The sequence below is a fragment of the Panthera pardus genome, unplaced genomic scaffold (assembly GCF_024362965.1).
Source record: "Panthera pardus isolate Hobbes unplaced genomic scaffold, ASM2436296v1 HiC_scaffold_16, whole genome shotgun sequence".
In the NCBI taxonomy this organism is placed as follows: Eukaryota; Metazoa; Chordata; class Mammalia; order Carnivora; family Felidae; genus Panthera; species Panthera pardus.
The window spans coordinates 84371387-84381704 of NW_026526721.1; the positions used below are offsets into that span (position 1 = coordinate 84371387).

At 41.6% G+C, this 10318-nt stretch overlaps 1 long non-coding RNA gene across 1 annotated transcript; it reads right to left on the reverse strand.

Annotated features, from left to right (window-relative positions):
• Positions 1-5890: 5890 nt before the first annotated feature.
• Positions 5891-7038, reverse strand: LOC109275328 (uncharacterized). Its single transcript, XR_002084073.1, has 2 exons — positions 6939-7038; positions 5891-6191 (listed from the first exon to the last, which is right to left on the reverse strand). It is a non-coding gene; the product is annotated as an uncharacterized LOC109275328 (long non-coding RNA).
• Between the last annotated feature and the right edge of the window lie 3280 nt (positions 7039-10318).

The following is a 10318-nucleotide window of genomic DNA, read 5'->3' on the forward strand; positions in this document are numbered from 1 at the left end:
AGATAACAGATCTGAGAGGCTGTGCCGTGAGGCAGATGGAATTAATGCACTGGAACTAGTGGGAGATGAGAAGGTATTTTTTTTTTTCTAGCACATATTGATTTTGAATGGCAAAATACCTCCCCCTAGAAAATAATCTCAACCATAGTGTGGTCCACAGTGGAAATTCTTTCTCCTTAAAATGTTCATTCAGAAAACTCAGGCTGAAAGCCTCACCAAGGCTTGCCAAAGTCTGTCCGTGTGTCCTGGAATGTGAACCCACTTACCGTGGCTCCAAGTAATATCCATGGATATTAATATATCCATGTTATTTAATAGTAGTTATCTTGACCCTCGAGAGAAATTATATTCATTCTGGAGATTCAGTATACTATCTTCTAAGAAAAAAATTTTTTAACTATTCACTCAAAAATATATCTGGCTCAGGGCACCTGGGTGGCTCAGTCGGTTGGGCATCCACTTGGGCTCAAGTCATGATCTCACGGCTTGGGAGTTCGAGCCCCAAGTTGGGCTCTGTGCTGACAGCTCAGAGCCTGGAGCCTGCTTTGGATTCTGTGTGTGTGTCTCTCTCTCTCTGCCCCTCCCCCGCTCATGCTCTGTCTCTCTGTCTCTCAAAAATAAACATTAAAAAAATTTTTAAGGGGCGCCTGGGTGGCTCAGTCGGTTAAGCAGCCGACTTCGGCTCAGGTCACGATCTCACAGTCTGTGAGTTCAAGCCCTGCGTCGGGCTCTGTGCTGACCACTCAGAACCTGGAGCCTGTTTCAGATTCTGTGTCTCCCTCTCTCTCTGACCCTCCCCCATTCATGCTCTGTCTCTCTCTGTCTCAAAAATAAATAAACGTTAAAAAAAATTTTTTTTAAATTTTTTAAATATATCTGGCTCTAAGAGTTTCCAATAAGGGATGAAGAACTATATGTGCTCTGATCAATGAAGCTTTGAAAGAAATGAGATTGAAGTTTTCCTAATAATCAAGAGCAATATAGTGCTTGAACACTCACATGCGCACACACACACACACACACACACACACAGAACCTTGTTAAGAGCTAACAGATAATAGCTTCATTACCCAGAGAAATAAAATGAGTTCCAAGGAATAAAGAGAAGCAAGTGGAAATATGCCATATCAAAACAGCTAGTAATAGGAAATGACTTTACTGCTTTGGTACTGAAAGATATTGCCCTACATTTGTTAAATGATGTAACAGAGAGAATATTCTATTCATGGTATAGGAAATAAATACAATTTCCTCAAAGGAAACCTATCCTGATCCTGCTAAATGAATATGATCTTACATTTTCTCTTGGGAAAACATTTTAAGGAGTCAGTAATAAAGGCCACAGTAGTTGATTCTGTAGATACACAATGCAACCAAATTGTAAAAACTACTGTGAAAAAGTATCAAAGACCTGCTCTGTAGGTTAAACTCCATGGACCCATTAATTTCAGTCAAGAAAGAGCCGATAGAAAACATTAGTTTCATCTAGTCTTTGAAATAACTTATAAAATCACCTTGTTTTTATAAAACTTCTAGAAGAAAATGTAAGAGAAAATCTTTGTGAGTTTGAGGTGAGCAAAGATTTCTTAGATATGATACCCAAGGCATCATCCATAATAGAAAAAATTTAAAAACTTAGACTCATCAAAATTAAATACTTGTGTTCTTCAAAAATCAGCACTTAAGAAATGAAATGAAAAGATAAGTCATGGATTAAGAAAAAAAATATTTATAGGGGCGCCTGGGTGACTCAGTCGGTTAAGTGTCCAACTTCGGCCCACGTCATGATCTCACGGCTCCTGAGTTCAAGCCCCACGTCAGCTTCTGTGCTGACAGCTCAGAGCCTGGAGCCTGCTTCGGATTCTGTGTCTCCCTCTAGCTCTCTGCCCCTCCCCCACTCATGTTCTGTCTCTCTCCATCTCTCAAAAATGAATAAACATTAAAAGAATTTTTTTAAGAAAAAGAAACTAGAAACAACGAACGTTTATCAACAGAGCAATGGTTAAACAAGATGAAGCATCCAGATTATGAAAGATCATGCAGATGTAGCTGTAATGAAAACAATGAAAAGATCCCCAAGATATGCTGTTAAGTGGGGGGAAAAAAAAGCATAGTCATAGGGACATAAGGACAATAACGAATAGTATAATTTACATCTAATATACACACACAAGTACATATATACTAAACTACATTAAGTTTCCTTCTAGGGAAGATTGAGACAATGAAGACAGAGTGGACTTTTATTTTTTAATATGTTCTTCTGTAATATTCTAATTTTTTTCACAAAAACATGTACCACTTTTGCCATCTAAAAACACAGTTTAAATGCACCTGCTAGCCCTTGACTAAATAATCATTTCTCAGAAATACCTGCTTCTGGGAAAACCATGTTTTCCTTAAAAGGAGACTAAATTACTGTGAATCGTGTTGGAAAACAAAAACAAAAACATATAATAGAATTGTCTATCAGCCAGCATTTTGATATCCTGGTAGCTTACCAGCAATGATAATAATTACAACATGCACATAGTTTTGTACTACGACAGCCCTATGATGTGATGTTACCACCCCTATTTTGGACAGGATTCTGAAGCTCAAGAGGTCAAGAACTGCCCAAGACCACCCAGATAGGCAGAGTGAGAATGAGGCCTATAACGTAAAATCTTATATTTTTATTCAGCTGCCTGCCTCATGAAGGATGATGATATATACATAATGGTGACCCTGAGGCACTACAGGATCCTAAAGGACTTATGAATCATCAAAGAAAGATTTAATTATATTTAGTGTAGTTTGGGTTTTACCCATACTTTATTGTGTTATAATCCCTGGAAAAGTATTCAGCCACGCATAGCACACACCATCACCCTAGTTCAGAATATGTGATTAACCAGAATGCCTCTGGCATGGCTGAAACATGGAGGACTTACTCCACATTGATTCACTTCATGATTTAAGTCTTTACTTTCCTCTGACAGAGAAAATACCTCGCTGCCCTACCTCCCCTCAACTTTACCTCAGAAAACCCTCAGTTCTCTCTTCACCAAAGACCATGTCAGCCCAACCTTCCAACAGTGGGAAGGCAGAAGGGTCAGGAGGAGACAGCCTGAACTACCACCAACAGAGGCCTTAGGGTGCGACAGCCTTGAGGCTCTCTTCCCAGCTCCCCTCCTACAGCTCCGGCTCTGGTGAAAATCTCCTGGTCACCACACCCTCACTCTGGCTGGGCATTCCCACAGCCCATACATGGGAACACTCACAAACGAAAGGCAGTGGGTGAGCAAGTGAAAGTGTATCTGAGCTCAGGCTGAAGGCCTGTTCTCATATTGCATTTGCCTATAAATTTGGAAGCAGGCTTCTTCATGGCACCAGACTACCCCAACAAGAGGACTATAATTTGGGGGTTGATCTGTTCGGCTAACACAGGTTAAAAACAGACTTGTATTATTTAAAATAATTATAATTTAAAATAATTAAGTGGGTAGGAGAGATAAAGTTCTAAGACTGAGAATCAGGTAACCCATGCTGAAAATAAGGCAGAACTATGTACAAGAGCCTATTTTGGAGCCAAACAGGTAGCCCGCCTTGGACTCTGGTTGGATAATTTGAAACAAGCTACTTCATAGATGAGGAAGTTGAGGCATAGAGAGCTTCTAAATCTCTATGCCTCAACTTCCTCTATAAAAATCAAGATAGGGGTATTACATACCTACCTTAGTAGTATGATTAAAGATTAATCCGCATAAAGTCCCCAGTACCATTCCTGGCACATAGTGGATGCTTAATGAAAGATAACATTACTATCAAACTCTCATCCTGGTTTTGCCACAAAAATGAGAACACATAGTAGATGATTCTTCAAGATCCTTCTAGGTCTAACACTTTATGATTCTATCATTGCAATTAGCAAGCTGGCAGCATAACTTCATTATCATGACAAGTCCACAGGACTCCCTAGCTAAGGACTTCATTTCGGGGAGTTATCTTGGGACCATTTCCAGGTCTCCAACACACCATTGTTTCTGTTGCCCAAGGAGCACTAGAGGAGACCCCAGATTGTCTCCATAGTAAGTCACAACCCACGTGCCAGGCCAGGTGTCCACTGCAGAAGACATTAACCGCAAGAATGAAATGAAAAAGCACAATTCCTACCCCTACATTGTTTCCCTATGCAATGCTCTTTGTGGGTTGGGAAGTACAAAACACAAAGAAGGAAGCTATCAACTATAATCTCACATGCAGCTATAAATGCCTCAGTTTACTTTAGATCTTTTGTCTATACATGTTCCTCTGTGTGGAAGTGAACTCCTTACTGATGTTCAACTGTTTCCCTTAACATTTTAGCAACAACCCATCCCCCCGCCAGTGGCCAAGCTTGAAACTTGTAGCTCTAGGCTCCATTCACTAGCAGACACGCATTTCACTCAGCCCATCTCCTAAGTCTTGAGGGTAAAGGATTTCCAGAGAAATCAGTCGTCACCGTTCTTAAACTACTTGACCCAGGATTTTCAGAGTCCAAGGTTATTCCCAGGACACGGTTTTCCTTTAGCTCTTAATGGCCTCCTTGGGGGAGGGAAGGGAGCATAGAAGGGAAAATTCCCCTCTGCCCCTGGGGTTCTACATCTGACCTTCAGGCAATGGGTATAAAAGGCTGAATGGGTATAAAGTGGGTTGGGGGGAATTATGTCCATGGAGCAGCTGGAACAGAAAAGATCCTCCTAATACCTACTGTCCATGTGGTGGCCACCTGAAATGAGTCAGGGCCCATTCAACAATATTCACCTGGTGGTCCAAGTCATAGGCCACACATACCTCTGAAAGCCTTGACCTCATAAGGACGCACCCCTCAGGCTAGGTGATTCCAGGAGAACGTCATCTGAGATTTCTGCGGATTGTAAAAAAAGAAAAAGAGAGGGTGAGGAAAGGGAGGGAGGGAAGGAGAAAGAATTGAAGGAAAGTATGGAAGGAAGGAAGGGAGGGGAGAGGGAGAGAGGAAGGATGGATTAAACTATCTTAAGGCAGAATATGAAATAAATTAGCATAAATTACAGCTTAATATTGCCAGTATCTTTGATAAACCTGATGGAAACCCCAGAAGCCTGTTTGGGGCTAACCTTTAGTCAGGAATGGCAGAGTTGAGATGCTGGTAATGCTATTTTTATTTTTAAAAAATAATACCAAAGAAACACCTTTCCTTTCAAATATGACATCTTGGTCCAAACATGAAGTCAAAACTCAAAAATACCCACCTGCCAGCCTCTGATATTTGGTTGCTAAAACTCCAGATTCAGAAGTGTAGCCAAGAAGGGGGTGCTGTTGGAAGTCAGAGGTTTGCAATAGGAGGCAGGCTTTTAAGCACCTGCCACTTCAAGGGAACTGAGAGGTTGGCAAAGAATCAGTGAGTTCATGTTGCACTGAAAGCCGGCCTGGATCATTCAGGGAGAAAAACTTCCAGTGCAGGACAGTGTGAGCACCTAAGCAGGCTGCCTGGGAACAGGTGTCAAGCCATATACCTGACCCCTTACTTGTCACATGGTGCTTGCTAGACTTGGACAAAGTGCAATGATGGCCTTGAGAGAAAATTATTTTTGTTATTTTCATTTTATTCTCTTTTCTCCTGGATTGAGCAAACAAGTAGAATTAGCCTTCCAGGAATATTAATTCTCCAATGCATGTTGAAGTGATCCTCATTTTCTAGTAGGGCCAGGTCAAGGATAAGCACCTATCTGAAAATTCTCTTAATCTTGTAATTAGTTTGCATCTTCCATTTTATAACAGCCTTGTATACCAAGATAGAGCCAAAAGCAGACCAAGGTAAAGGAATTCATCTCAGGTTGTAAATGTGCACTCACATGAATTATACAAATAACCACACTGACAAAATTCATTAACTAACTAATGTCCTACTACCTCAGGTAGAGTTTATTCCCTTTAAGGATATAACTTCATAATACATACAACTCTTACTCTAAATCTTTAGACTTGACTTTCACCTTCAATTTTCAATTTATTGTTTATGCCTTTTGGTTTTCTTTCTCCTCTGAGGCCCAAGGGTAATCCTCCCAAGGGATGGCCATCTTGAAGGAAAATGGTAACCAGGTATCTGTGATGGGGACAAGGGTTTCTGTATGAGTCTCCTCAGTTAGTCAGGGCCCCTCATAATGACTTCTAGAAAGTTGAAGAATACTCTTAAAAAAAAAAAAGTAAGCACAATGGTTAAGATAGGTGGGATATTGAAGGTGCCCCAAATCACTCATAGAATCAAGGTACATCTCAGCTCCTAGGACAGTTTCTTGCCCCCCTTGTTTCTCCCTCCAACTACCTAAATGTTGTCTCTGGTTTTTTATTAAGGCTTCTCTAATCCCCCTCTAAATGACTTCCCAGAAATCCCTTCTTCCTTTGGATCCTTAGTGCTCTTACTATTGGTACTAATATAAAATGTCAATGCCCTATGTTGGTCATTATGTCCCACCCTTTCACATAGGTTATTCTCACTTTAAAATTAAGAACATCCTCTTAATTCCAGAAAATTTCCACAGCCTCAGAGCAGTGGCTTGTAATGGGAAGATTGGTACCAACTGAAAGCCCCATGAGGGAGTACTGACCCACTCCTGACCTCCAGTGACCTTGCTTTATCTGTTCTCCCCCTGCCTTTATTTCTTCATCACCCACCACCTAATCTCCAGTCCTAACACCTCTCTCCATCCAACATGGAAACATTGTCTCTTTTAGTGCCCAACTCTCTCAAATGACTGGAAACCCAAATGATATTTGTTTTGTTTTGTTTTCCAGTTTTATTTCATAATCCTCTCATTCACAAGGCACAGAGCCCTCTCAGGTATGGTGTCTAGGTGGGGTCAATTCCTTGGAAATACCACATCTTTCCAGTGACAAGCTCTGATGCCGAGTCTAGTCTATCATGCAAAATGCCTTACTTTGGATGATTTTTCTCTCAGGAATGTGAGGTTCATCAGCAGTGCCCAGCCTAGTCCATCAGTTACAACTGTCAGGGTCTGAATCTCAACCACCTAGAACACTCAAATTCTTTCCCAGAGTGCTTCTGGGCACCAAGCCAATCAGATGGTGAGATGTCAGTTTTGTCACCCGAGCATTCTATGACAGTTAGGAGGGTCTTCCCCATAGAGCACAGGCAGGAACCTTGAGGGAGAGGGGCATACTCCTCAGACCAATGAGTTAGAATCTTGGTGCTGACATATTCCAAACTTTCCAACCAGGAAATGGAGAAATTCCAGGGAGATTAGGGCAAGCAGGTTTCCAGTGAGGACTCTGAAACTCATGTTACACAGAGTGGCATTTGGCAGAACACTTTTTGTTTAAGTTTATTTATTTATTTATTTTGAAAAAGAGAGAAAGTCTGAGCACGAGCAGGGGAGGGGCAGAGAAAGGGAGACAGTGAATCCCAAGCAGGCTCCACGCTGTCAGTGCAGAGCCAGAGGCAGGGCTCGAACTCACGAACTGTGAGATCATGACCTGTGCCAAAATCCAAAGTCCCACGCTTAACTGACTGAGCCACCCAGGAGCCGCCAGAGCACTTTTTTTAATAAAGAGGTTTTCTTCTTGTAAAAGTGTTGGTTTAATACTAGAGAGCTTTCTTAAAAAGGTGCATTGGCCAATTCCTATTAGGAATCTTGCTTTTTTTTTCATGTCTGTCCTTGGAAGACAGTGTCAACTCTAACAACACATGTGCATGTGTGTGTGGTCACCCGCCCTTCACAGGTTGCCTTGAACAGCTTGGTTTCTCTCCCCAAGCCCCACCCTTCCCCATGGACTGTAAGTTCTAACAATAACCAGTCTCCAATATATTATTGCTGAATAATTCCTTCTTGGTGGCTTTATAAAACATTTTTAAAAGAATCTGTATTGTTCTGCTTGACTCTTTTGAGATTCCTAGTATCTCATTACGTCAGGGTAGTCTTTGTTTCCTCAAGGTAAAACACACACACACACACACACACACACACACACACACACACATACACTGACACACACACACAACAGAAACCCACATATTACTGGCCTTTTTATTTAGCTGTCACAATACCAGCAGTGGGAGAGTCACTATGTGGAGGAAACAATAGTAACATGGATCACTTCACATTAAAAAGTGGTACCTAATTATTGTTTTTAGGGGCAGCTAATGAGTGGTACTTGTAGGTGATTAAACACATTTGGGTTTGGAAGACCAATGGGGTGAGAAGCAAGCCTCCCTGCTTGGTAACAGTGTAGGGGGAGAGAGACTTTGAGCCCCGCATCTGCTTCAAGAGTCCCATCCCACCCCACCCACAGCGCCTTCTCATGGGGATTAACAATGGGCGGAAGATGCCTGGGAAGCCACCCAGCCAACAGAGCCCATTCACAAAGAACATCCTGATTTTGCTGTGTATCATTGCAGGTTCAGCTCAGCCACCACTGAGGACAAAAAAAAAGTGAGTATATTTACAGCTGGTGATGCTGAATGGAAGAGCCCTGAAAAGGTCAAAGTTCAGGAGTCCCTACTCTATATCATGTGTTGTGCCAGATATTGAGGACACAAAGATAAATAATAACCCTCCTGGCCCTCAGGGAATTCTACCTGGCAGCCAAGATAGACCCATATACACTGCTAGAGACTGAATGTTCGGGTCCTCCAAAATTCCTCTATTAAACTCTGGTCCCTAGTGTGACGGTATTAGGAGGTAGAGCATTTGGAAGGTGATTAGGTCATAAGGACAGGCTCTTATGAATGGGATTCGTGCCTTTATAAAAGAAGCCTGAGAATTAAGGAGTGCACTTATGATGAGCACCGGGTGAGGCATGGAAGTGTTGAATCACTATATTGTACAACTGGAACTAATATAAGACTGTATGTTAACTAACTAGAATCAAAAGAAAGACTTAAAAAAGAGAGAGGGAGAGTGAGAGAGAGAGAGAGGTCCAGAGAGCTCCCTTCAACCTTGTGAGGATACAATGCAATGAGAAGTCTGTAACCCTCCCTGGACATGCTGGCACCCTGAGCTTGAAATTCCAGCTCCCAGAACTGTGAGAAATAAATGTTTGCTGTTTATAAGCCACCCAGTCTGTGGTATTCTGTTATAGCAGCATGAACGGACTAAAACATACACTTCACACAAAAAGCACAGTGATGTGTTAAAACAAAGACATGAACAAAGCATTATGGGAGAACAAAGATGAGAATGACTCCATCTGGCCAGTTTGGAGACACCGAAGAGGAAGGAGATAAAGGCTCCATGGAGGAAGTGTCATTTGAGCTGGGCTTTCAAAGAGGAGGAGGAAGTTTGGAAGGTAAAGCCTGGACCCTCTGGCAGAGGAAACACAACAAAATAGCAAGGAGACATTGAAGTGTGTAAGCAACAGAGACCAAATTGGCAAAGCACTTTCAACCTTATATGCACAATAGCAATGTGTTCATGCTTTCTTGAAGACGTCCCTTTCTTTAATGGTTCAAGTTGCTACAAAGATAATACATGTTAAACACCTTTCCCTGATTCAGCCAGAGCTTAAAAGTCAAGTTTATACTGTATCAAAACTTCCTATTACCCAACTCTACCACCTACGTCTTTTGCTCAAATTGTTAACATCAATTTAAACAGCAACTTTGGGAAACTTGAAAGATAAGGTGAAAAGAAAGCAGTTCCCGAAACAAGTGATGCTTTCTCATTGGAATCCACTATTTAGCACGTCCCCTCAGCCACTGTTTCATTTACTCTAACTGCATGCTCCTCAACACTGAGGTTAGAAAGATGAGTTAGAGGGGTGCCTGGGTGGCTCAGCTGGTTAAGCCTCCAACTTCAGCTCAGGTCATGATCTCGCAGTTCACAAGTTTGAGCCCCTCATTGGGCTCTGTGCTGACCACTCAGAGCTCAGAGCCTGATTTTTTTTTTTTTAATGTTTAAAACAAAGAAAGATGAAGTAGATATGGTCTCTGCCTTCTAGGAGCCCACAAATCAGTGAGCAAAAAAAAAAAAAAAAAAAAATGGCTGAAAAGCAAAACATGTGTTTGCTTTGGTGACACTGAGGGGCCAAAGCTGCTCAATGACCATGTTTTTGCCAGTCTGAAGCAAAATGAGCAAACTTCTCAATATTATCCTTCGTAGTCTCAACTCATCTTTTGCAATGGCTACACACCATCTCACTGCACAAGTCTGTGATTCTAGGGTGACACTCATCAGAGAGCATGTCTTAATTTTCATAAAAGTAAATGTATTTTATTTTTAAACTTTTTTTAACATTTATTCATTCCTGAGAGACAGAGAAAGAGCATGAGCACGGGAGATGCAGAGAGGAAGGGAGACAC